Source organism: Pristiophorus japonicus, chromosome 23, assembly GCF_044704955.1.
Source record: "Pristiophorus japonicus isolate sPriJap1 chromosome 23, sPriJap1.hap1, whole genome shotgun sequence".
In the NCBI taxonomy this organism is placed as follows: domain Eukaryota; kingdom Metazoa; phylum Chordata; class Chondrichthyes; family Pristiophoridae; genus Pristiophorus; species Pristiophorus japonicus.
Window position 1 is genome coordinate 27,876,075 of NC_091999.1, and position 25,607 is coordinate 27,901,681.

General features: G+C 47.9%; 1 pseudogene; it reads right to left on the reverse strand.

The window, feature by feature from the left end:
• The window catches only part of LOC139235456 (zinc finger protein 850-like), a 131,441-nt pseudogene that overhangs the window by 27,526 nt on the left and 78,308 nt on the right, over window positions 1-25,607 (reverse strand).

A 25,607-nucleotide genomic window follows, 5' to 3' on the forward strand; every position in this document is an offset into this window, starting at 1 on the left:
CCGTGGAAGAGAGGCAGGCAGCTAAAGTGATCCACCTCTGGGCCTCGCCCACGCCGGACCTACAAGTTGTTGTTTGAGCCAGGCCCAAGAACAGGTCCAGGAGAAAATCCTCCGTCTTACCAACCCCCCTCAGCACCAGGCGGCCAAAGATTAGGAGCACGGGGCTCAAGTGTAACCAAGAGTTGAGGAGCGGCCCCTTCAGGTAACTATTCAGGGGCTGCAACCTCTCACACTGAATATATACATGGCCCATGGACTTCTCTAGGCCGCGAACATCACATGCGGTCTGGGAGTAAGGTGAAGCCGAAAAAGAGTGCGTATGACAGATGTCAGGTCGAGAATACATCTGAGAGATCTAACGGTTTATGTGCACAGATCGTTGAAGGTGGCAGGACAGGTTATGAAAGCAGTTAAAAAAAACTTACGGGAGCTTGGGCTTCATGAATAGAGGTATAGAGTACAAAAGTGTGGAAATTAAGATGAACATGTATAAAACATTGATTCGGCCTCAACTGGAGTAGTGTATCCAATTCTGATCACCGCATTTTAGGAAGGATGTGAAGGGCTTAGAGAGAGTGTAGAAAAGATGTACGATAATGATTCCAGGGATGAGGGCCTTCAGTAACGTGGATAAACTGGAGAAGCTGGGGCTTTCTCCTTAGAGCAGAGAATATTTGATAGAGGTGTTGAAAATCATGAGGGGTCTGGACAGAGTAGTTAGAGGGAAACTGTTCCCATTGGTGGAAGGTTAGAGAACCAGAGGACACAGATTTAAGGTGATTGGCAAAACAACAACAGGCAACATGAGAAAAATCATTATTACACAGCGAGTGGTTAGGATCTGGAATGCACTGCCTGAAGGGATGGTAGAGGTTGACTCAGTCACTGATTTCAAAAGGGAGTTGGATATGTATCTGAAGGAGAGACATTTTTCGGGCTACAGGGAAAAGGCAGGTGAGTGGGACTAGCTGAAGTGCTCTTGCAGAGAGCCGGCATGGGTTCGACAGGCCGAATGGCCTCCTTCTGTGCTGTAACCATTCTATGATTCTAACGAGGCCCAGCTGTATCTCACCACCACTTCTCTCGATCCCTCCATAGTCTCTAAATTGGCAGACTGCTTGTACAACATCCAGTACCAGGTGAGCAGAAATTTTCCCCAATTAAATATTGGGAAGACTGAAGCCATTGTCTTTTGTCCCCATCACAAACTCCATTCACTCGTCACTGACTGCATCCCTCTCTCTAGCATCTGGCCGAGGCTGAACCAGACTGTTCGCAAACTTTCACCCTGAAATGATCTTCCGAACACATATCCGCACCTTAAACAAAACCACCTATTTCCACCCCCATAATATTGTCCGTCTCCGCCCCTGCCACAGCTCATCTGCTGCCGAAGCCCTCAACCATGCCTTTGTTACCTCTCGATTTGACTATTCCAACACACTCCTGGCTGGCCTCCCATGTTCTACACGAAGTAAACCCGAGCTCATCCAAAACTCGGCAGCCCGTGTCCTAACTCGCACCAAGTCCTGTTCGCCCATCATCCATGTGACCTACATTGGCTCCCTGGTATGCAACGCATCATTTCAAAATTCTTATCATATTTACAAATCTCTCCGTGGCCTCGTCCCTCCCTATCTCAATAATATCCTTCAGGCTCAAAAGCCCAACCCCCTCCCCATATATCTGAGCTTCTCAAATTCTGCCCTCTTGAGGATCCGTAATTATAATCGCGTAACCATCGGTGGTCCTGCCTTCTGCTGCCTAGGCCTCAAGCTCTAGAACTCCTTTCCTCTGCAGGTAGGAGGTTTAGAGGGGATTTGAGGGGAAATGTCTTCACCCAGAGGCTGGTGGGGGTCTGGAACTCACTGCCTGAAAGGATGGTCGAAGCAGAAACACTCAGCACATTTAAAAAGTACTTGGATGTGCACTTGAAGTGCCATAAGCTACAAGGCAACGGACCAAGAGCTGCAGAGTGGGATTAGGCTGCATAGCTCTGTGTCGGCCGGCACGGACACGGTGGGCTGAAATGGCCTCCTTCCGTGCTGTAAATTTATATGATTCTATCATTCTAAATCTATGATTCTAAATGGGCAGTGTTTAAACTACAATGCAGGGGAATGGGAATCTGTGCAGGGAGGCAGAGGGAAATAAAAAGGGGCAGAAGCAAAAGGTAGGAAGGAGAAATGCAAGAGTGGAGGGCAGAGAATCAAGGGCAAAAATCAAAAAGGGCCTACAAAAGGGCACACTACAACATGATTCTAAAAGGACAAAGACTGTTAAAAAACAAGCCTGAATGCTCGGATTCTCAGTGCGAGAAGCATTCGTAATAAGGTGGATGAATTGACTGCGCAGGTAGCTGTTAACGGATATGAAGTAATTGGGATTACGGAGACATGGCTCCAGAGTAACCAAGGCTGGGAACTCAACATCCAGGGGTAATCAATATTCAGGAAGGACAGACAGGAAGGAAAAGGAGGTGTGGTAGCGTTACTGGTTAAAGAGGAGATTAACGCAATAATAAGGAAGGATATTAGCGTGGATGATGTTTTATCTATATGGATACAGCTGCGAAACACCAAAGGGCAGAAACCATTAGTGGGAGTTGTGTGCAGACAATCAAACAGTAGTAGGGAGTTTGGGGATGGCACAAAACAGGAAATTAGGGACACGTGCAATAAGGGTACAGAAGTTATCATGGGTGACATTAAGCCATAATTTGATTGGGCTAACCAAACTGGTAGCAATACTGTGGAGGAGGATCTCCTGGAGTGTAGCATCACCATAGGCAGTCCCTCGAAGCGAGGCTGACTTGCTTCTGCGCCAAAAAGTGTTGAGTTCACAGGTGTTTCAATGAAGGACCTAATATTCCAGATCCCGAACTACGCTTTGGAGGGTGGACGATGCCTGTGCTTGGATGTTTTTAACGTGTGATAGCCGTTGCACACCAGCCACCATACAGGCTTGATAGAGCTAGGTCTTGGTCAATTGGCAATGATTACCTCAGACGACTGGAGACCAGCTCTGCAGCACGGACCTAGCGTGCACACATGTAGCAGTGTGGGCAGGTACATGCTGCCTCTGGGCACTCGCCTCTTCTGGGCCCCAGACTCACGCCTCTCCTGGGCCCGGGTCACTTCCCTCTACAATCTCTTGCAGCTCCTTGGCCCCTCCTGCTGTGCCTGCTCGCACTGCGATGAGCGACCTGGCTTCACAGCCGTCGACCTCCTGCAGTGGTATGCCACTGCCGCACGCAGTTACATCTGATGGCCCCGGCCTGCTGATGGTCTTGCAGGCCGGGACCGTGCTGCCGCACCCTGCTCCCTCACCCTGCTCCCTCGAATGCAGCCTTTCAATCACAGTAAATCCTCCAGAGTGTATAAGGGATGGTTTCTAGACCAACATGTCGAGGAACCAACTGGAGAGCAGGCCATCCTAGATTGGGTGATGTGTAGCGAGAGAGGATTAATTAGCAATCTGGTCGTGCCGGGCCCCTTGGGGTAGAGTGACCATAATGTGGTAGAATTCTTTATTAAGATGGAGAGTGACACATTTAATTCAGAGGCTAGGATCCTGAACTTAATGAAAGGAAACTTCGACGGTATGAGACGTGAACTTGCTGGGATCGACTGGAAAATGATACTTAAAGGGTTGACGGTGGATAGGCAATGGCAGACATTTAAATATCACATAGATGAACTTAAACAATTGTACATCCCTGTCTGGAGTAAAAATAAAACAGGGAAGGTGGCTCTACCGTGGCTAGATAGCGAAATTAAGGATAGGGTTAAATCCAAGCAAGATGCATCTAAATTGGCCAGAAAAAACAGCAAACCTGATGACTGGGAGAAATTTAGAATTCAGCAGAGGAGGACCAAGGGTTTAATTAGGAGGAGTGAAATAGAGGTATGAGAATAAGCTTGCAGAGAACATACAAACTGACTGTAAAAGCTTCTGTAGATTAGTGAAGAGAAAAAGATTAGTGAAGACTAATGTAGGTCCCTTGCAGTCAGAATCAGGTGACTTCATAATGTGGAAAAAGGAAATGGCAGACGAACTGTACAAATACTATGGTTCTGTCTGTATTAAGGAAGACACGAGAACCGAGGGTCTAGCGAGAAGGGGGAACTGAGGGAAATCCTTAATAGTCAGGAAATAGTGTTAGGGAAATTGAAGGGACTGAAGGCCGATAAATCCCCACGGCCTGATAGTCTGCATCCCTGAGTACTTAAGGAAGTGGCCCTAGAAAATGTTGATGCATTGGTGGTCATTTTACAATATTCCATTGACTCTGGTTCAGTTCCTAATGATTGGAGGGGAGTTAATGTAACCTCACTTTTTAAAAAAGGAAGGAGCGAGAAAACAGGGAATTATAGATCGATTAGCCTGACATCGTTGGTGGGGACAATGCTGGAATCAATAATTAAAGATGTAATAGCAGCGCATTTGGAAAGCAGTGACAGGATGAATCCAAGTCAGCATGGATTTATGAAAGGGAAATCATGCTTGAAAAATCTTCTAGAGTTTTTTGAAGATGTAACTCGCAGAGTGGACAAGGGAGAACCAGTGGATGTGATGTATTTGGACTTTCAAGAGGCTTTTGACAACGTCCCACACAAGAGATTAGTGTCCAAAATTAAGGCACATGGTATTGTGGGTAATGCATTGACGTGGATAGAGAACTGGTTGGCAGACAGGAAGCAAAGAGTCAGAATAAACGAGTCCTTTTTAAAATGGCAAGCTGTGACTAGTGGGGTGTCACAGGGTTCAGTGCTGGTACCGCAGCTATTTACAATATACATTAATGATTTAGACGAAGGAATTGAATGTAATATCTCCAAGTTTGCAGATGACACTAAGCTGGGTGGCAGTGCGAGCTGCGAGGAGGAAGCTAAGAGGCTGCAGGGGGACAGTGGCAGGTTCGGTGAATGGGCAGATGCATGTCAGATGAAATATAACGGGGATAAATTTAAGACTATCCACTTTATTAGCAAAAACAGGAAGGCAGATTATTATCTGAATGGTGACAGATCAGTAAAAAGGGAGGTGTAAAAAGACCTTGGTGTCATGGTTCATCAATCATTGAAGATAGGCATGCAGGTAAAGTATGCAGTAAAGAAAGCAAATGGTATGCTGGCCTTCATAGCGAGGGGATTTGAGTATAGTAGCAGTGAGGTTTTACTGCAGTTGTACAGGGACTTGGTGAGACCATATCTTGACTATTGTGTGCAGTGTTGGTCTCCTAATCTGAGGAAAAACGTTTTTGCTATTGACGGAGTGCAGCGAAGGTCGACCAGACTGATTCCCGGGATGGCAGGACTGACATGAGAGAAAAGATTGGATCGGCTTGGCTTATACTCACTGGAATTTAGAAGAATGAGGGGATCTCATAGAAACATATAAAAATCTGACTGGACTGGACAGGTTAGATGCAGGAAGAATGTTCCCTATGTTGGGGAAGTCCAGAACCAGGGGGCACAGTCTAAGGATAAGGGGTAAGCCGGAAAGTGTGAGGTCATCCACCTTGGAAAAAAAAACAATAAAAGGGAATATTATTTGAATGGGGAGAAATTACAACATGCTGCGCTGCAGAGGGACCTGTGGGTCCTTGTGCATGAATCCGAAAAAGTTAGTTTGCAGGTGCTGCAGGTAATCAGGAAGGCGAATGTAATTTTGGCCTTCATTGCAAGAGGGATGGAGTACAATAGCAGGGAGGTCCTGCTCACACTGTATAGGGTATTGGTGTGGCCGCACCAGGAGTACTGCGAGCAGGTTTGGTCACCTTACTTAAGGAAGGATATACTAGCTTTGAAGGGGTTACAGAGACAATTCACTAGGCTGATTCCGGAGATGAGGGGGTTAACCTATGATGATAGATTGAGTAGACTGGGTCTGTACTCGTTGGAGATCAGAAGGATGAGGTGTGATCTTATAGAAACATTTAAGACAATGAAACGGATAGACAAGATAGAGGCAGAGAGGTTGTATCCACTGGTCGGGGAGACTCAAACTAGGGGGCACAGCATCAAAATACGGGGGAGACAATTTAAAACTGAGTTGAGAGTGAATTTCTTCTCCCAGAGGGTTGTGAATCTGTGGAATTTCCTGCCCAAGGAAGCAGTTGAGGCTAGCTTATTGAATGTAGTCAAATCACAGATAGATAGATCTTTAACCAATAAGGGAATTAAGGGTTATGGGGAGCGAGCGGGTATGTGGAGCTGAGTCCATGGCCAGATCAGCCATGATCTTGTTGAATGGCGGAGCAGGCTCGAGGGGCTAGATGGCCTACTCCTGTTCCTAATTCTTATGTTCTCATGTTCTTCTGAGATGAGGAGAACCTTTTTCACCCAGTGTGTTGTGAACCTGTGGAATTATCTACCACAGAAAGTTTTGAATCCGATTCGTTGGACATATTGAAAATGGAGTTAGATGTGGCCCTTATGACTAAAGGGATCAAGAGATATGGAGAGAATGCAGGAATGGGGTACTGAAGTTGCATGATCAGCCATGATCATATTAAATGGAGATGCAGGCTCAAAGAGGCGAATGGCCTACTCCTGCACCTACTTTCTATGTTTCTACGCTTCGGTATCAAATTATTCTCCAATAACGTTCCTATGAAGTGCCCTTGGACGATTTACTACGTTGAAGGCACTATATAAATCGAGGCTAATGTTGTAACTGTTGCCCAGGATGGTGTTGTGAGGTGATGACACGCTTGTTGCCCAGTTTACTGTTGTGAGGAGATGAAGAGCCTGTTGCCTAGGTTATTTTTGTGAGGGGATGAAGAGCCTGTTGCCTAGGTTATTGTTGTGAGGTGATGAAGAGCCTGATGCCCAGGTTACTCCATCTCGCGGGCACTGGGACCTTGAAGGCCCGCCAACTTATTGTTCCTGGGCAAGGTGGTCGCGCATGTGCTGTGACCCCGCCCTGTGCTAGACGGTGGCCAGTGACCCCGCTAAGCCGGGCCTGTCACCGCCGGGCATAGCCGGGGCGTGTGGGCTGTGATTGGAGCCTGAGGCCTACAACAAATGTATGTTAGGCTCCCCGGCCCACACGCAGATCCACATCCTTCCCGCCCCTACAATCTCCGACCGCCTCCGTGAAGCATCTGACACACTCGAACTCTGGGCAAACGCCGCAGCTGCAGGTTCTTGCTTGGGCCCTGAGGCCTAACCCGGGTGTTTAGAAAGCCCCCCCGCCAGGTCCAGGCTCCCCTGAGCTGCCCGCCGCCTCCCCATTCCGGAATCTTCTCTCCGCCTCCAGCCGTTGGGCAGTCTATGGTCCAGGGGCATGTGACTGGAGCCCACGGCCTGATTGACAGTAGCTTCCACCCAATGGTGACTGAGATCGCCGGAACTGTGGGGGCCGAGTGTTACGCGCGCTGGAACGTGATGACATCATGACGTCAATGCAACTTGATTCTCCTGAGGGAGAGAGGCTGGAGGTCAAGGTTGATGACATTTTGTGCTGACCCTTGACCTCCCTTGCTCCCCAGTGCAGACCAGGAGAGGGTGCACATTCCAGCTGCTCACTGTGGGGGTGTCAGCTGACCAAGGCTGGGCTGCTGGTGGGCAGACTGCAGTTAACCTCACTGTCCTGGGCTCCTTCCACTGGTCACTGTCCACTCACCACAGCAGCAAAGGCCAAGTCTGCTAAAGGGACTATGATGCCCCCAAGGTTGAATAGGCTGACAACAATCACTGCATACCCTCACACATTGGCACTTTGGATGGACACTGGAAGGCAACCAGTGACTGTGGAACTGCTCACTGTAGGGGAATAGGAGGGTATGTTGATAGGGTGAGAGTAGGGTCGTGTGGCATTTAAACCCCGACGTGGACCAGTTCGGCCAAATGGCTTTTTTCTGAGCTGCACGTTCTATAAAATACCGTGAAAGGTCAAATCAAGGATATCAGCAAAAACAAAAACTAATCTTGTATTTATATAACGCCTTTAATGTGTAAAACGTCCCAAGGAATTTTACAGAGTATTATAAGTGAAAAAACTTGACACCAAGCCACATAAGCAGATATTAGGACAGGTGACCAAAAGCTTGGTCAAAGACATGAGTTTTAAGGAGCATCTTAAAGGAGGAATGAGAGGCGGAGAGGTTTAGGGAACGAGTTTTAGAGCTTGGGGCCAAGGCAACAGAAGGTTGGGCGATGATCATCAGGGATGCTCAAGAAGGCAGAATTAGAGGAGAGCAGATATCTCAGGGGTTGTGGGGCTGTGGAGGAGATTACAGAGATAGGGAGCAGCGAGGCCATGCAGTAATCTGATAACAAGCATGAACATTTTGAAATCGAGACATTGCTTAACCGGGAATTATGTCGGTCAGCGATGCTTCCCCAACATTCTAGGCACACACACCTTCCCTCGTTCACCTGACCCTTGCTGGCTGCGATATTGCATCCTGTGCCCTCGCTTCCACTTGCTTCTGCAAGAAAAAAAACAAAAGGAAAAACATCAATGCTCTGTGAGAGATCTTCCCTACAGAGGTCAAACTTAGCTTATCTGAATTAGATTTCCCATCCCGAATGCTTGAGCAGGAACTCCTATCTATTTAGCTCATCAATTTTATTTTCACAAAAACCTGTGTCCAGCCTTTGTGATTTAACAATACAAAAACTATCTGCAATGCGTTTACAGCAAGTCTGTTATCTTCCCCCTCGAGCAGTCTGTCGTAGAAGATAACACATGACACCAAATCATTCATTCCAAGCATTTGTTTTTAAAGTCTTAAGTTCAATTTTGTTACTATGCTGTGGCATTCAAGATTCATTACTGCATATAAGAAGCTGAACATTACTGGAGTTCTTCTCTTTTGTTCCAGCAAAGTTCAAGGTCGATAACACCTTGAAGTTATTTCCATTTTAAACAACCCTCTTGGTAATCTTGCACCATTATCGTCATCTTCATAGGCAGTCCCTCGAAACGAGGATGACTTGCTTCCACGCCGAAAAGGAATGCCTTCACAGGTGTTTCAATGAAGGACCTAATATTCCGGATCCTGAACTACATGTTGAAGGGTGGAAGATGCCTTTGCGTGTAATAATTTATCTCTGTGCAATTGATTAGCAAATATTAAGAATGATGTGCTTTGTAGACACACACACATATATACATACATGCATATATACATGCACATATACATATATATATATACATAAAGGGACAGGGACTCCCCTTTCGCTACCTCTTTATAGTTAAAGGGACAGTCCAGTTTATATTGTGTCGGAGGACTTTACGAAGCGAGCTACCATTACCAGTCGTTCCCTTCTGTACTGTGCAATGATTGTAAAGCTATATCAGTGACTTGAGCCATTCAAAAATGTCTCACTGTTTTTGATGATCCATTTCACTTGCTTGTCTACTTTGGAAAGAGTTCAGAATTGTGCATTGTGATGAAGGTTTCATTTACAGGCAGAGTCAAATTTGTTTCAAAATATTCTGTTCCCACCCTTCTCCAACTCCCGCCCCCCCCACCCCGCCCCCCGCGCAAATGTTAGAACACTGCAGTACTGACTGGGAAGGTCCCAAGTTCGATCCTTGATCTGGGTTGTTAGTTGAGCTCAGCCAAGGCAGCAGTTCACAGCTTATAATTGTCCTCAGTACAACTGGGAAGTGTGTGGATGTCATTTGAGGACAGGAGTTGAGGCTGTGATGCCTAACACAGTGGAAATCCTGCTGGCACTCACTGAATCGACTGACCGTGAGGCACTAGAGGTTAACTAATGTCTGTGGCATTGCACCGAGCCAGATTCAGCACTTCCTGGAGATAATAAAGCTCAGGCGATGAAATGAAAGTTGATTTTAGACAGTAAATGTCTAGAATAAGGAATTTAGAGTTTAGGAGGGACAGGAGGGGACAGAAAGATCTATAGATTCTAGAATTGTCTGTTCTGAATTTATATCCAGTACTTAAAGTAACAACGTTTGTAACCACCATTTATTTGCAGGGTATTAGAAGGGGAGGATCTGCAACTGGGAAACGCAATCCAGGCATCGCGTTAAGATTTGACAGATTCGCCGGATTGATCAGGATCATCTTATCATTAGCCTTTGCAAAAACACCAATCACAGCGGTGAGAAACAGGACACATGTTCTGTGTGTGGATGCTCCTACAACCAATCGTTCAGCCTGTGAGACTCGTGCACCCACCTGACTCAACACTGTAAATGTGGGGACAGCGGGAATGGATGCTGTTGTGCGTGGAAAGTGATTCAATCGCTCATCTCACCAACTGACATTCGAGGAGATAGATAACAGACTTTCTCCTGTGAATATAGAGCTGGGTTATTGGGCCGTGATGTGTTCACTTATTCATCTTGGTGACTCTAAACCTTTGCCAATTATTTCATGTGATCAGTTTACATGTACATATTTTTAAAAATACATTTGCTGAGTGGATTCAAATTTAAATTGAAACCAGGTTTGCAGGCGGGGTGTTCCATTCACACATCGAAGGTTAGACAGATGCTGCGGGGCACACGCTAATTCCAGTATCTGAAAGTGATTAACAGACTGGTAACTTGTCCCGGAGAGTAACCGATGGTATGAGAACTGTAATAATCCAGAGTTAGAAAGGAGAAAAGGCCCAAAATGGTGCAGTCAGTAAAAGGACATCAATTAGTCCCCTCTTGTCTTGGAGATATCAAATATCGACACACTGTGTTATTTGAAACATGAAAATATTAAACTCTAGCCCAGTTATAGGTTATTCACATCAACAGAAACAAACCCCAACTGGTACAACAAACTTGATTCAATCAGGATGCGATTACCAGCAGCAAAAACAATAGAATCCAACCCCTGCAGTCATTTGTGAACTCGCTGGTATCTCAGCAGGTGGGATAACTGAATGAATCCCTTCCCACACTCAGAACAGGAGAACGGCCTTTCCCCGGTGTGATTTTGCTGGTGTGTCAGCAGGTGGGATGACTGAGTGAATCCATTCCCACACTCAGAGCAGCCGAACGGCCTCTCCCCGGTGTGACTGTGATTATGCATTTCCAGCTTACAAGATTGGGTTCAGTTCTGCATTCGCTATGCGCAGAGTGAGAATACAATCAATGAGCTGCTGATTCTCTCCGCTCGACAATGGGTCTTTTGTGCTGGCCCAATAGGGTGACCCGGGCTGGCCCAATAGGCTGAGCCTGGGCTGGCCCAATAGGTGAGCCGGGCTGGCCCAATAGGGTGATACGGGCTGGCCCAATAGGGTGAGCCCAGGCTGGCCCAATAGGTGAGCCCGGGCTGGCCCAATAGGTGAACCCGGACTGGTCCAATAGTGTGAGCTGCGCGGGTTCAATAGTGTGAGCCAGGCTGGCCTAATAGGGCGTGCCTAGGTTGGCCCAATAGGTGAGCCCGGCCTGGCCCAATAGTGTGACTGGGCTGGCCCAATAGGGTGAGCCCAGGCTGGCCCAATATGTGAGACTGGGCTGGCCCAATAGGTGAGCCCGGGCTGGCCCAATAGTGTGAGCCGGGCTGGACCAATAGGGTGAGCCCAGGCTGGCCCAATAGCTGAGTCCGGGCTGGTCCAATAGTGTGAGTCGGGCGGGCGCAATAGTGTGAGCCAGGCTGGCCTAATAGGGCGTGCTCAGGCTGGCCCAATAGGTGAGTCCAGGCTGGCCCAATAGGTGAGCCGGGCTGGCCCAATAGGTGAGCCCGGGCTGGCCCAATAGTGCGGGCGCAATAGTGTCAGCCAGGCTGGCCTATTAGGGCGTGCCCAGGCTGGCCCAATAGGTGAACCCGGACTGGTCCAATAGTGTGAGCTGCGCGGGTTCAATAGTGTGAGCCAGGCTGGCCTAATAGGGCGTGCCTAGGTTGGCCCAATAGGTGAGCCCGGCCTGGCCCAATAGTGTGAGCTGGGCTGGCCCAATAGGGTGAGCCCAGGCTGTCCCAATATGTGAGACTGGGCTGGCCCAATAGGTGAGCCCGGGCTGGCCCAATAGTGTGAGCCGGGCTGGACCAATAGGGTGAGCCCAGGCTGGCCCAATAGCTGAGTCCGGGCTGGTCCAATAGTGTGAGCCGGGCGGGCGCAATACTGTGAGCCAGGCTGGCCTAATAGGGCGTGCTCAGGCTGGCCCAATAGGTGAGTCCAGGCTGGCCCAATAGGTGAGCCGGGCTGGCCCAATAGTTGAGCCCGGGCTGACCCAATAGTGTGAGCCGGGCGGGCGCAATCATATGAGCCAGGCTCGCCTAATAGGGCGTGCCCAGGCTGGCCCAATAGGTGAACCCGGACTGGTCCAATAGTGTGAGCTAGGCGGGTTCAATAGTGTAAGCCAGGCTGGCCTAATAGGGCTTGCCCAGGCTGGCCCAATAGGTGAGCCCGGCCTGGCCCAATAGTGTGAGCTGGGCTGGCCCAATAGGGGGAGCCCAGGCTGGCCCAATAGGTGAGTCTGGGCTGGCCCAATAAGTGAGCCGGCCTGGCCCAATAGGGTGAGACGGGCTGGCGCAATAGGGTGAGCCCAGGCTGGCACAATAGGTGAGTCCGGGATGGTCCAATAGTGTGACCATGGTGGGCGCAATAGTGTGAGCCAGGCTGGCCTAATAGAGCGTGCCCAGGCTGGCCCAATAGGTGAGCCCGGGCTTGCCCAATAGTGTGAGCCGGGCTGGCCCAATAGGGTGAGCCCAGGCTGGCCACATAGGTGAGTCCGGGCTGGTCCAATAGTCTGAGCCGGGCGGGCGCAATCGTGTTTGCTAGGCTGGCCTAATAAGGCGTGCTCATGCTGGCCCAATAGATGAGTCCAGGCTGGCCCAATAGGTGACCCGGGCTGGCCCAATAGGGTGAGACGGGCTGGCCCAATAGTGTGAGACAGGGTGGCCCAATAGGGTGAGCTGGGCGGGCCCAATAGTGTGAGCCGGGCTGGCCTAATTGGGCGTGCCCAGGCTGGCCCAATAGGTGAGCCCGGTCTGGCCCAATAGTGTGAGCCGGGCTGGCCCAATGAGGTGAGCCTCGGATGGCCCAGAGTCACCAGACAACAATCACCAGAACAACAAGGTTCCCTTTCAGGGGCCACTGACCTGGGCACAAACATGTGGTCCAATCAAACTGACAGACACCCTGAAGCCCCGCCCACCCATTGTCCCTGCCGTGTCGAAACTCCGAGTCGAGCACTTGCTTTAGGAGGCTTGTATTGGTTATATGGACAGCAGAGTACACTCCATAACGCCTCACGGTTGACCTTGTCAAAGGCCTTGGTCATGTCAAAGAATGTTGAACCAAACCCTCAGTCACTGACACCAAGTTCCTCCCATGTGATATAAACCAACCCTTGTCACTGACAACAAGTGGACTGGGAAAATATGTAAGCGGGTAAGACTGTAGAAATGCAATGGCAAACATTTAAGGAGATATTTCATTACTCTCAGCAAAGATTTATTCAAGTGAGAAATAAAAATGGTAAGAGAAGGATGAACCATCCCTGCCTAACTAAGGAAGTAAAGGATGGTATCAAATTGAAAAAAGGCATACAATGTTGCGGGCGACAGTGGAAGGCCTGAGGATTGGGAAATTTTTAGAAACCAGCAAAGGACGACGAAAACAATGATAAAGACAGTGAAGATAGCAGATGAGAGCAAATTAGCAAGGAATATGGAAACAGAAAATAAGAGCTTCTACAGGGATATAAAACGGAAACAAGCAGCTGAAGTCAACGTTGGTCCCATAGAAGATGAAACTGGAGAATTAATAATGGGAAACACGGAAATGGCAGAGACATTAAAAATTAATTTTGAACTGGTCTTCATGGTAGATGGCAACAAAAAACTTCCCAATAGTTGATAACCAAGGAGCGATTGCGGGGGGCGGGGGAACGGGGGAGCAATCACTATCAGTAGAGATCAAGTACTGATCAAACGAATGGGACTAAAGACGGACAAGTCCCCTGGACTTGATGACATGCATTCTAGGGTCTGAAAAAAGTGGCTGCAGAGATAGTGGGTGCATCGGTTTTAATTTAACAAAATTCCCTAAATTCTGGCGAGGTCGCAGTGGACAGGAATACCGCAAATGTAACATCCCTAATTAAGAAAGGAGTGAGACAGAGAGAAGGAACCTATAGACCAGTTAGCCTACCATCTGTCAGTGGGACAATACTGGAGTCTATCATTAAGGAAAAGTAGCAGGACATTTAGAAAATCATATTGCAGTCAAGCAGAGTCAGCATGGTTTTATGAAAGAGAAATCATGTTGACAAATTTCCTGGAGTTGTTTGAAGATGTAACGAGCGGAGTATATAAAGGAGACCAGTTGATGTTGTATATTTGGATTTCCAGAAAGCATTCCATATGGTGCTACACAAAAAGCTATTGCACAAGCTAAGAGCTCATGGGGTTGGGGGTAATGTATCACCGTGGATGGAGGATTGGCAAACTAACAGAAAACAGAGAGTCTGGATAAATGGATCATTTTCAGGTTGGCAAACTGTAGCTAGTGGAGTGCCACAGGGATCAGTGCTGGGGCCTCAACTATTTACAATTTATATTAATGACTTGGATGAAGGGACCGAGTTTAACATAATCAAATTTGCTGATGATACAAAGATGTTTGGGAAAGTAAGCTGTGAGGAGGACGCAAATACTCTACGAAAGGATATAGCCAGGCTCAGTGAGTGCGCAAAATCTGGCAGATGGACTGTAATATGTTAAAATGTCAGCTTATCCCCTTTTGTAGTACAAATAAAAAAGCAAATTATTATTTAAATGGGGACGATTACAAAATGCTGTCGTACGGAGGGATCTGGGGGTTCTTGTATATGAAATGCAAAAATTTAGCATGCAGGTAGAGCAATAATCCGGAAAGCAAATGGAATGCTGGCCTTTATTGCAATGGGGATGGAGTATAAAAGTAGGGAAGTCCTGCTACAACTGTACAGGGCGTTTGTAAGACCACACCTGGAGTATTGCACACAGTTTTGGTTTGGACTTGACTCCATTGCCGTGCCAGGGGTTTTGCTGCACCAGATGGGGGATACCATTTGGGGACACTGATTCCCCACTAATTCCCATTCCCCTTCTTTCTGGTGGATAATGGAGGGGCCGCTGTGTGTAATGTGCAAGTCAGTAAGCATTGTCAGCAAGCTCGTTCTAATTGGAGATTATATTCAGTACAAACGTTTACATTATTGTAGATTGTGTATCAAAGATCAAGGTAGGATTAAAGTAAAAGTTCATAATTTTATTGTTGAGAGTTGCTGAATTAAGGGGAAAGATAACACACAGAGTTTTTAAATGGACACTGCAGCCCCGAGAACACAATCAGCAATATATCCAGAATATTAAGGTCCAGCCCAGTTTCAGGGTTATTATCAGCAGAAACAAACCCCAACTGTGAGAATGAACATGGTTCAGTCGGGATGTGATTAACAGCAGCAATAACAGCAGATTCTAACCCCTTGAGTCACTTGTGAACTCGCTGGTATGTCAGCAGGGTGGATGACTGAGTGAATCCCTTCCCACACTCTGAGCAGGTGAACAGCTTCTCCCCAGTGTGACCTCGCTGGTGTGTCAGCAAGTCGGATGACTGAGTGAATCCCTTCCCACACTCAGAGCAGGTGAACGGCCTCTCCCCAGTGTGAACTCACTGATGTGTCAGCAGGTGGGATGACCGAGTGAATCGCTTCCCACACTCAGAGCATATGAACGTGTTCTCCCATGTGGGAACTCGCTGGATTTCAACTGGTGGGATGATGCAGTGAATCCCTTTCCACACAGAGAGCAAGTGAATGGCCTCTCCCCAATGTGACTACGTCGATGAATTCCCAGTTCTGACGACGATCTGAGTCCCTTCCCACAGTCATCACATTTCCACGATTTATCCGTGGTGCGGGTGTCCTTGTGAATCTCCACGGTTGGTCGATCAGTTGAAGCCTAACCCATGTGCACAAAATGTTTACAGTTTCTCGGTGCTTTGTATGCTGCGATGTTTTCTTCAGGCTGCGTAACTGGTTAAAGCTCTTTCCACAGTTCGTGCACTGGAACACTCACTCGGGAGTGTGTGTCTCGGTGCTTTTCCAGTCACACTGATGTTTGAAATCTTTTCCCACAGGCAAGACAGACAAACATTTCTCCTTCCACTTTGAAAGGCCGATGATATTCAGGTCCTGATGCATCGACTGACCCTGTCAGATCTTGACATGATGTTTGGTTTGTGTTTCCTGTCTGAAAATCTCCCCTTCTAATACGCTGTAAAAGTGGATAACAAAACTCATCGCTGTCAGTACAGGACAGAAATTCAGGATAGACTCATCGAGTTTCCATGGAACATGCTTATCTCCCTTGAGCTTTCAAAGCCATAAATCCCTGTCCCACACGTTGGCCCACCTGCTGTGCTGAAATCCAAATCAACACAAATTTCGAGACAGTTTCTCCTCCGCTCCCAGTTTTCACGACCAATTTTGGTTGAGTTCAGGTTTATACTCACTGGATCCCCTCCTTCCCCTTGCCAGCATGTGCTGACACTGGCTGAATTCAGTTCTACACTCACTGTTTCCCCTCCTCTGAATGTGTTGACTGTGGCTGGGTTCAGTTCTCCAATCACTGGTTCCCCTCCCCGGAAGTTGCTTACTCTGGCTGGGTTCAGTTCCAGACACTGATATCATTCACTTTGTACCTGCACCAAGATGGCCGCACATTGCACTGTGCTACTACCTGAATCAAGATGGCGGAGCGCTGAACCTGCTTTCCTGCACCAAGATGCCCGCTGTTAGTCTGGGCCCGTGATTGGGAAAAAGCCCCGATGCTGCAATCGCCCATATTCTGGATACGATTCCGGGCTTGCGGCGGGTACCGGTTGTTGATGAAGCCTCCCTTACTCCCCGGTCGTCCATTATTCCCCTTTGTCCCACTGAAAAGGATACTTCTGTGGAGCCTGCCCGAAATGTGTCTCCTCCACTATTACATGCACCGCGCATACTCCAAACACAGCCAGGACCAGCACCGGCGCACTGAGATCCTGGACTCTGCGTGCGTCACATTCTCCCCCGCGGGGCATGCTGGGTACATAAGACCATAAGAAATAAGAGCAGGAGGGGGCCACCCGGCCCCCGGAGCCTGCTCCCCATTCAATAACATTAGACGGGACAGTCTAGGGCGGGGTTTACTCCATATCTACCCGTGCTGTACTTGCTGTGGGAGTATTTGATGCGACAGTATAGAGGGAGCTTTACTCTGTATCTAACCCGTGCTGAACCTGCCCTGGGAGTGTTTGAAGGGACAGTGTTGAAGGAGCTTTAATCTGTATGTAACCAATGCAGTACCTGCTCTGGAATGCTTGGGGCAGGGTTGAGGAAGATATAATCTGTCTCTAACCTGCTTTGTACCTGCCCTTGCAATGACTGGTGGGAGAGTGTTGAGGGAGCTTTACTCTGTTTCTAAGCAAGGCAAATATATCCTTCCTTAGATAAGGCGACCAAAACTGTGCACAATTCTAGAAAGATTAGAGAGAGAATTACACTGTATCTACATTGTGCTGTAGCTGTCCTTGGAGTTTTTATTTCGATAGTGTAGAGGGAGCTTTACTTAGTGTATAACCAATGCAGTACCTGCTCTGGGAGTGTTTGATCGAACAGTGTAGAGGGAGATTTACTTTATATGAAACAAATGCTGTATTTGCAACGGAATTGCTGGGTCAGGGTAGAAGGAGATGTACTCCGTGTAACCTGTGCTGTACCTATCCTGGGAGTGTTTGATGGGGCAGTGTAGAGGGAGCTTTACTCTGTATCTAACCACGTGCTGTATCTGCACTGGGAGTGTTTGATGGGACAGTGTAGAGGGAGCTTTACTCTGCATCTAACCATGTGCTGCAGCTGCCCATGGAGTGTTTGATGGGACAGTGCAGAGGGAACTTTACTATGTATCTAACCCGTGCTGTACCTGCCCTGAGAATGTTTTGTGGCAGGGTTGAGCAAAAGATACTCCATGTCTAACCTGTACTGCACCTGCCCTGCGACTGGATAATGGCAAAGTGTAGAGGGAGATTTACTCTGTATCTAAACCATGTTGTACCTGCCCTGGGAGTATTTGTGATACTGTAGTCTGAGATTTACTCTGTATCAACCCTGATAGTGTTTGGGACAGGATGGAGTGAGATTTACCCTGTATCTAACCCGTGCAATACTGGTAGTTCTGATATCAGTAGTAGTGAAAATGCTAAAATATATTATTAAGCATGTAGTAAGTAATAACACGATTGGGCAGAATGAACACGGATTTAGGAGAGGGAAATTGTACTTGACAAATCTGTTAGTATTTCTTGAGGTTGTCACTCGCAGGATAGAAAAGGGCGAACCACTTGATGTGGTTTATTTAGATTTACAAAAGGCATTCAATGAGGTGCCACACTAGAGATTATTAAACAAAATTATCGCTCGTGAGATTAGAGGTAATATATGAACAAGGATTGGTTAACTGTCAGAAAACAGAGTAGGAATAAACGGGCGATTTTCGGGTTGGCAGACTGTAAGTGGTGGGGTGCTGCAAGGATTGGTGCTTGGGCCCCAGCTATTCACAAACTATATCAATAATTTGGATGAGGGGACCAAATGTAATATATCGAAGTTTGCTGAGGCTACAAAGCTAGTTGGGAATGTAAGTTGTGAGGAGGATGAAAAGAGGTTTCAAGGGGATATATACAGGCTCAGTGAGTGGGCAAGAACATGGTAAATGGAATATAATGTGAAGAAATGTTAAGTTAGATACTGACAGTAAAAATAGAAAGGCAGAGTATTTTTTTAAATGGTGAGTGACTGGGAAATGTTGGTGTTCAGAGGGTCCTGGTGTTCTTGTCCACAAATCGTTAAAAGTTTATACGCAAGCAATTAAGAAAGCAAATGGTATATTGGCCTGTATTACAAAAAGATTTGAGTATAAGAGTAAAGACATCTTACTGCAATTATAAAGGGCTCCGGTGAGACCACACCTGGAGTATTGTGTACAGTTTTGTTCTCCTTACGTAAGGAAAGATAAACTTGCTATAGAGGGAGTGCAATGAAGGTTCGCCAGACTGATTTCTGGGATGGGGGTATTGTCCTATGAGAGATTGAGTAGACGAGGCCTATATTCGCTCTCGTACAGAAGAATGAGAGATGAGAGACGATGCCAACATCCCATGAACGAATTTTTAAAAAGAGATGTGAGGTGTTTAAATTTGATCAAGGATACCAGCCAAATTATTAGAGACACTCCCTGTCCTTCAGGACCTGTGTCCAGGGGTGAAGCTCATGGGTTTATCTGATCATCTTTGGATTAACTGTTGTGCTCATTAAGCAGTGCACCTCGTGCCAGCATCGAACACTCTCCAGTCGGGCACAGCGCGGGTTAGATACAGAGTGAACCCATCGGTCGCTCCCCGACACAGATACTGAGGGACAAGGAGTGTCTGGGACATTTGACATTTCGCACTCAATAAGGTATAAATTGATCCTGTACCTCTCCCCATTAATCCTGGGCTTCACACGGGTCAAATCCTGCTCCTGTTTCCCTTCCTGTAACAGCACTGAGCTCAATCAAGCCCAAAATGATCAGGGCTCAGGGAGGTTGGTTGTTAGGCACTGCAGTGATGTCATAAAGCAGGGCCATCAACCCAGCTGATCCTCTCCATGTCCCTTTAAAGGAGTAGAGCTGGGACATCCTGTCTCAACACACATCCCCCTGTTCATACTGAGAATCCCCGGGGAAGGTCCAAGGCCCAGAGTGTGGAACACAACCAAGGGGGAAAGAGGAGGAGAGAAGGGACATCATGTCTCAACACACATCCCCCTGTTCATACTGAGAATCCCCGGAGAAGGCCCAAGGCACAGAGTGTGGAACACAACCAAGGGGGAAAGAGGAGGAGAGAAGCGGAGGGAAATCAAGGAGTAGGGACTGAGGGCCACCAAGCTTCAGTTTTAGAGCCTGGAGATCAGTGAGTTCTGTAGTTTCAGGAGCCAGGGAGAGAACAAGGAGCAGATGGGGAGACTGGTGTGGATTCCAGCACAGTGAGGATTTAGGGGGAGGGAGATTGTTTCGGGTTAGGGGTGTGGGAGGGACAAGAGAGGAAAGGTTAGAGGAGCAATTACTGCAGCAGTGTCCATCAATAGTGAGAGAGAGAAGGTGGGGGTCAGAGTGCGCCCTGGACAGGCCGGTAAACTGTTCGTTTGCTGTGACCAGCTTTCCTTCTGTCACAAATAGCCTCCTGTAGCCCAATGACACAAACAGCCCATTAAACGCCCAATGTCCTTTCGTGGGGTGAGGTCTCCCTTTGTGAAACATCGGCTGTTGTTAAAGCTTCTCATTCTGACACGCTCACAGTGAGACAATATCCACTGTCCCTTTTATTCCATGGGCTTCATCTTTGCCGGTATTGATAACACGCCCGGGATCACTAAACACAAAACCCAGTCTGTCAATCACTTTCAGCTACTTGACTTAGTGTGTGCCCCACAGCATCTCTCTCACCTTCAATGTATGAATAGAGCATCATGCCCGCAAAGCTGGTTTAAGTTTATTTCCACGCAGCAAATCTATTTAAGAAAAGCCTGTAGGCCTATGAGACACTGTTCAGGTGCCAGTGTGCTGCTGGTTTGTCCGGCATTTTGCCTGTAATGGAAAATAACTGAACATTTCTCCCAGTGGAACCTTTGCTGTAATGAAATGTGTCTTTTAATAAGCTTCACGTCCTTGCTCATGTCTGTTGCAATTGTGCATAAAGGGGATGTGTGAAGAGATGATCTTTGTATTGAGATGTGAAACAAGGAAACGGTATCTGTGTGTGGCAGTGACACAGCCTTGTGGTCAGAGGCAGAACCATGCACCGATATCATTGTGCTTATGGTTTGAGCAGGGTTAGTTCATGAATGCTCAAGCTAAGAGCTGCCAGGGATTGGGAGCAGCGGCAGTAAATAAAATCTAAATGCAAATTCCGATATAGTTTATCTTAATTTATTCCTATTTTAATGGCTTTTTCTGAATGTGTCCCATGCCAAGTGCCAGGATATTGGATCAGGCCCACCCTAGAAAATGAGTTTGACACGCAGAGGAAGACAATGTCAACCGGATTCCCACATCCACAACCTGACAACTTCTTTACAATCTCAAGCTAGTTTGTAAGACATGACCTTGTTTTCCGGAATCCATGTTCAGTATCTCTAATGGCCCCTTCACTTTCCCCATGATGGAAAACAGCATCTCTCAGGATCCCTTCAAGCTCCTTCCCAGTGATCGAGGTCACTTGATGGGCCTTCAGTTCCTGAGCTCTGACTTTTTGCACAATTGAAAAATGGGAACTATATGTGCTACCTTCCAATCTCAGGGAACAACCCATGACTCTACTGAGCTGTTGGAGATATGGGCAAGGGGCTGGCAGAGCACCCATCCCATCTTTCTTAGCACCTTTGGGTGGATATCATCCACATCTTACACTGTCAAGATTAACCCGCACGGGTTGCTGTCAGTGAAGAGAGATGAGAAAGACCAAAGTGCCATTTGCCCCTCTCAGTATGACCCTGAAGGACAGTGTCCATGCTGAAGTTCTTCCCCCATATGATCCTCCCCGCAGCTTGTCCTCAATGAGCTCCAGCCAGGTGATGCTAAACACTCGGATGGGAAAGAGAAAAATCTACAGCAATGTGTTGAAAGTAACACGAATTTATTTGTCTACATCCCAAATATTAATCTCCAGTCCAGTTACAGGAGTTTCCATCAGCGGAAACAAACCCCAACAGTCAGAATGAACATGGTTCAGTCGGGTTGTGATTAACAGCAACAATAACAACATAACCCAACCCCTACAATCATTTGTGAACTCGCTGGTGCCTCAACAGGTGGGATGACTGAGTGAATCCTTTCCCACACACAGAGCAGGTGAACGGCCTCTCCCCAGTGTGAATTCGCTGGTGCCTCAACAGATGGGATGACCGAGTGAATCCCTTCCCACACTCAGAGCAGGCGAATGGCCTCTCCCCAGTGTGAGCTCGCTCGTGCCTCAACAGGTGCAATGACTGAATGAATCCCTACCCGCACTCAGAGCAGGTGAACGGCCTCTTCCCGGTGTGAATTCGCTGGTGTGCCAACAGATTGGATGACTCATTGAATCCTTTCCCAAACTCAGAGCAGCTGAACGGCCTCTCCCCAGTGTGAATTCGCTGGTGTGTCAGCAGGGTGGATGACTGAGTGAATCCCTTCCCACACACGGAACAGGTGAACGGCCTTTCCCCAGTGTGAATTCGCTGATGTATCAGCAGGTTAGATGACTGAGTGAATCCCTCCTGACCCTCGGAGCAGGTGAACGGCCTCTCCCCAGTGTGAACTCGCTGGTGTGTTTCCAGCTGGGACGGGTAGTTGAAACGTTTCCCACAGTCCCCACATTTACACAGTTTCTCCCCAGTGTGACTGCGTTTGTGTCTCTCCAGGTTGGATGATCGGCTGAAGCCTTGTCCACACACAGAGCATGTGTACACTTTCTCCACCTTTGCATCCATAGTTGCTGGATGATAATCCATTCCCGATGAATCGAGTGATTTCGTTGGATGTTAATGTGATGTTTGTTTTGAGCCTCCGGTCTATAAATCCTCCCCTTTTAATACCCTGTAAAGTGAATTTCAGTCAAGAAAAAGGGTGGATGAGAGAGAACCCACAAAAAAACAAAGGCACTTTGAGAAATTGAGCTTAATGAACTTGGTAATTTTTGGGGCCAGCACTAGAAATAGTAACCATGAAAACTTCCAGTTTGTGGTAAAACCCAAATGGTTTATCAATATCCTTCAGGAAAGGGAACCCACCTCCATTGACAGCCCCACATGGGGAATTGTTGGTCCCACTGGGCCCAGAAATACTGGGGGTGAAACCCAGCAGCATTACCTCCATCTCCACTCCAGCTCAAACAGATGCAACAAACAGACCCACACAGGAGGGCAGGTATCCATAGCGTCTTTCTAGCATTTGCAGCATAGTTGAGAGGCGATTTATTCTAAATTGCCCGAGATTTTTAGACTTGAGATTCTAGTTTTTACATAAGAACATAAGAACATAAGAATTAGGAACAGGAGTACGCTATCTAGCCCCTCGAGCCTGCTCCGCCATTCAATAAGATCATGGCTGATCTGGCCGTGGACTCAGCTCCACTTACCCGCCCTCTCCCCGTGACCCTTAATTCCCTTATTGGTTCAAAATATATCTATCTGTGACTTGAACACATTCAATGAGCTAGCCTCAACTGCTTCCTTGGGCAGAGAATTCCACAGATTCACAACCCTCTGGCAGAAGAAATTCCTTCTCAACTCGGTTTTAAATTGGCTCCTCCGTATTTTGAAGCTTTGCCCCCTAGTTCGAGTCTCCCCTACCAGTGGAAACAACCTCTCTGCCTTTATCTTGTCTATCCCTTTCATGATTTTAAATGTTTCTATAAGATCACCCCTCTTCATTCTGAACTCCAACGAGTAAAGACCCAGTCTACTCAATCTATCATCATATGGTAACCCCCCTCATCTCCGGAATCAGCTTAGTGAATCGTCTCTGTACCTCCTCCAAGCCAGTATATCCTTCCTTAAGTAAGGTGACCAAAACTGCACGCAGTACTCCAGGTGCGGCCTTACCAATACCCTATACAGTTGCAGCAGGACCTCCCTGCTTTTGTACTCCATCCCTCTCGCAATGAAGGCCAACATTCCATTCGCCTTCCTGATTACCTGCTGCACCTGCAAACTATTTTTTTGGGATTCATGCACAAGGACCCCCAGGACCCTCTGCACCTCAGCATGTTGTAATTTCTCCCCATTCAAATAATATTCCCTTTTACTGTTTTTTTTTCCTAAGGTGGATGACCTCACACTTTCCGAGATTGTATTCCATCTGCCAATCCTTAGCCCATTCGCTTAACCTATCCAAATCTCTGCAGCCTCTCTGAGTCCTCCACACAACCCGTTTTCCCACTAATCTTAGTGTCATCTGCAAATTATGTTGCACTACACTCTGTCCAGTCTTCCAGGTCATCTATGCATATTGTAAACAGTTGTGGTCCCAGCACCGATCCCTGTGGCACACCAGTAACCACCGATTTCCAACCCGAAAAGGACCCATTTATCCCGACTCTCTGCTTTCTGTTCGCCAGCCAATTCTCTATCCATGCTAATACATTTCATCTGACTCTGCGTACCTCTATCTTCTGCAGTAACCTTTTGTGTGGCACCTTATCGAATGCCTTTTGGAAATCTAAATACACAACATCCATCGGTACACCTCTATCCACGATGCTCGTGATATCCTCAAAGAATTCCAGTAAATTAGTTAAACATGATTTCCCCTTCATGAATACATGCTGCGTCTGCTTGATTGCACTATTCCTATCTAGATGTCCCGCTATTTCTTCCTTAATGATTTTGCTTTGTACCGGAATCCAGGTCAGCGATTGGAGCATGGGCAGGACCATCGGAACGGCCCAGGTACAGCAAGCGATGCGGCAAGCAGCAGAGGAGTGGTGAGGTCGTTGTGGAGTAGCGCCGGGAGATCGGGCCTGAGAGATTGCGGCCCACAAGAGGCGAGAATTCGGGGCTGAGAGATTGGGGCACTGGAGAGGCAAGAGTTCGGAATGGAGAGATTGGGGCCAAGGAGAGGCGAGAGTTTGGAGAGGAGAGATTAGAGCCAAGGCGAGGCGACAGTTCGGGGAGGAGAGATTGGGGCCAAGGAGAGGCTAGAGTTCAGGGCGGAGAGATTGGGGCCCACAAGCGGCGAGAGTTCTGGGTGGCGACATTGGGCCCCACGAGAGGCCAGACTTTGGACGGAGAGATTGGGGCCCACGAAAGGCGAGAATTCGGGGCAAAGAGATTGGGCCCCACGAGAGATGAGAGTTTGGGGTGGAGAGATTGGAGCCACAAGAGGCGCGAGTTCGGGGCCCGGAATAGGCAAGGACCCAGGGACAGCATGGGCCAGACCACACTGCGATCTATGGGCAGTACAAGTCTGTGCACCAGGTCTGTGCAGCAGAGCTTGGTCTCCAGTCGTCTTGGTTAACCTTTGCCACTGGACCAAGACCTCACTCTGTTCAGCCCGTGTGGTAGATTGTGTGCAACGGTTACCCACGTTAAAAGAATCCACACACAAGCATCTTCCACACTTTAATATGAAGTTCGGGACCTGGAATATCAGGTCTCAGTGAAATATCTGTGAACTCATCCGTTTTGTTTTGGAAGCGGGTCATCATCGAATCAAGGGACTTCCTAATTCTATACAGTACAGGAGGCCAGGGAGTGACTTCCGCATTCAGCGCCCACCCTGAGATGGAGCGGCTGTGAATTGCAGGACATGCTGTATAAATGCAAGTAGTTGTTTTCGTGGTGTGGGGGAGGCACTGCCCCCGGGGTTTGCTGGTGCCGGGCCTGGAGGTTTTGACACACAGGTTGAGAGCCGCATTCGGTGTTGCCCGGGACCTGAGAGCCGCACTCGGTGTTGCCTGGGGCCTGAGAGCCACTTTCGGTGTTGACCGGGGCCTGAGAGCCGCACTCAGTGATGCATGGGGCCTGGTGCATGGGGCCTGGGAGCCACACTCGGTGCTGCCCGGGACTGAGACTCACACTCCCTGTTTCCTGGCGCCTGAGAGCCACACTTGGTGATGCTGATGCCGTGCTCGCTC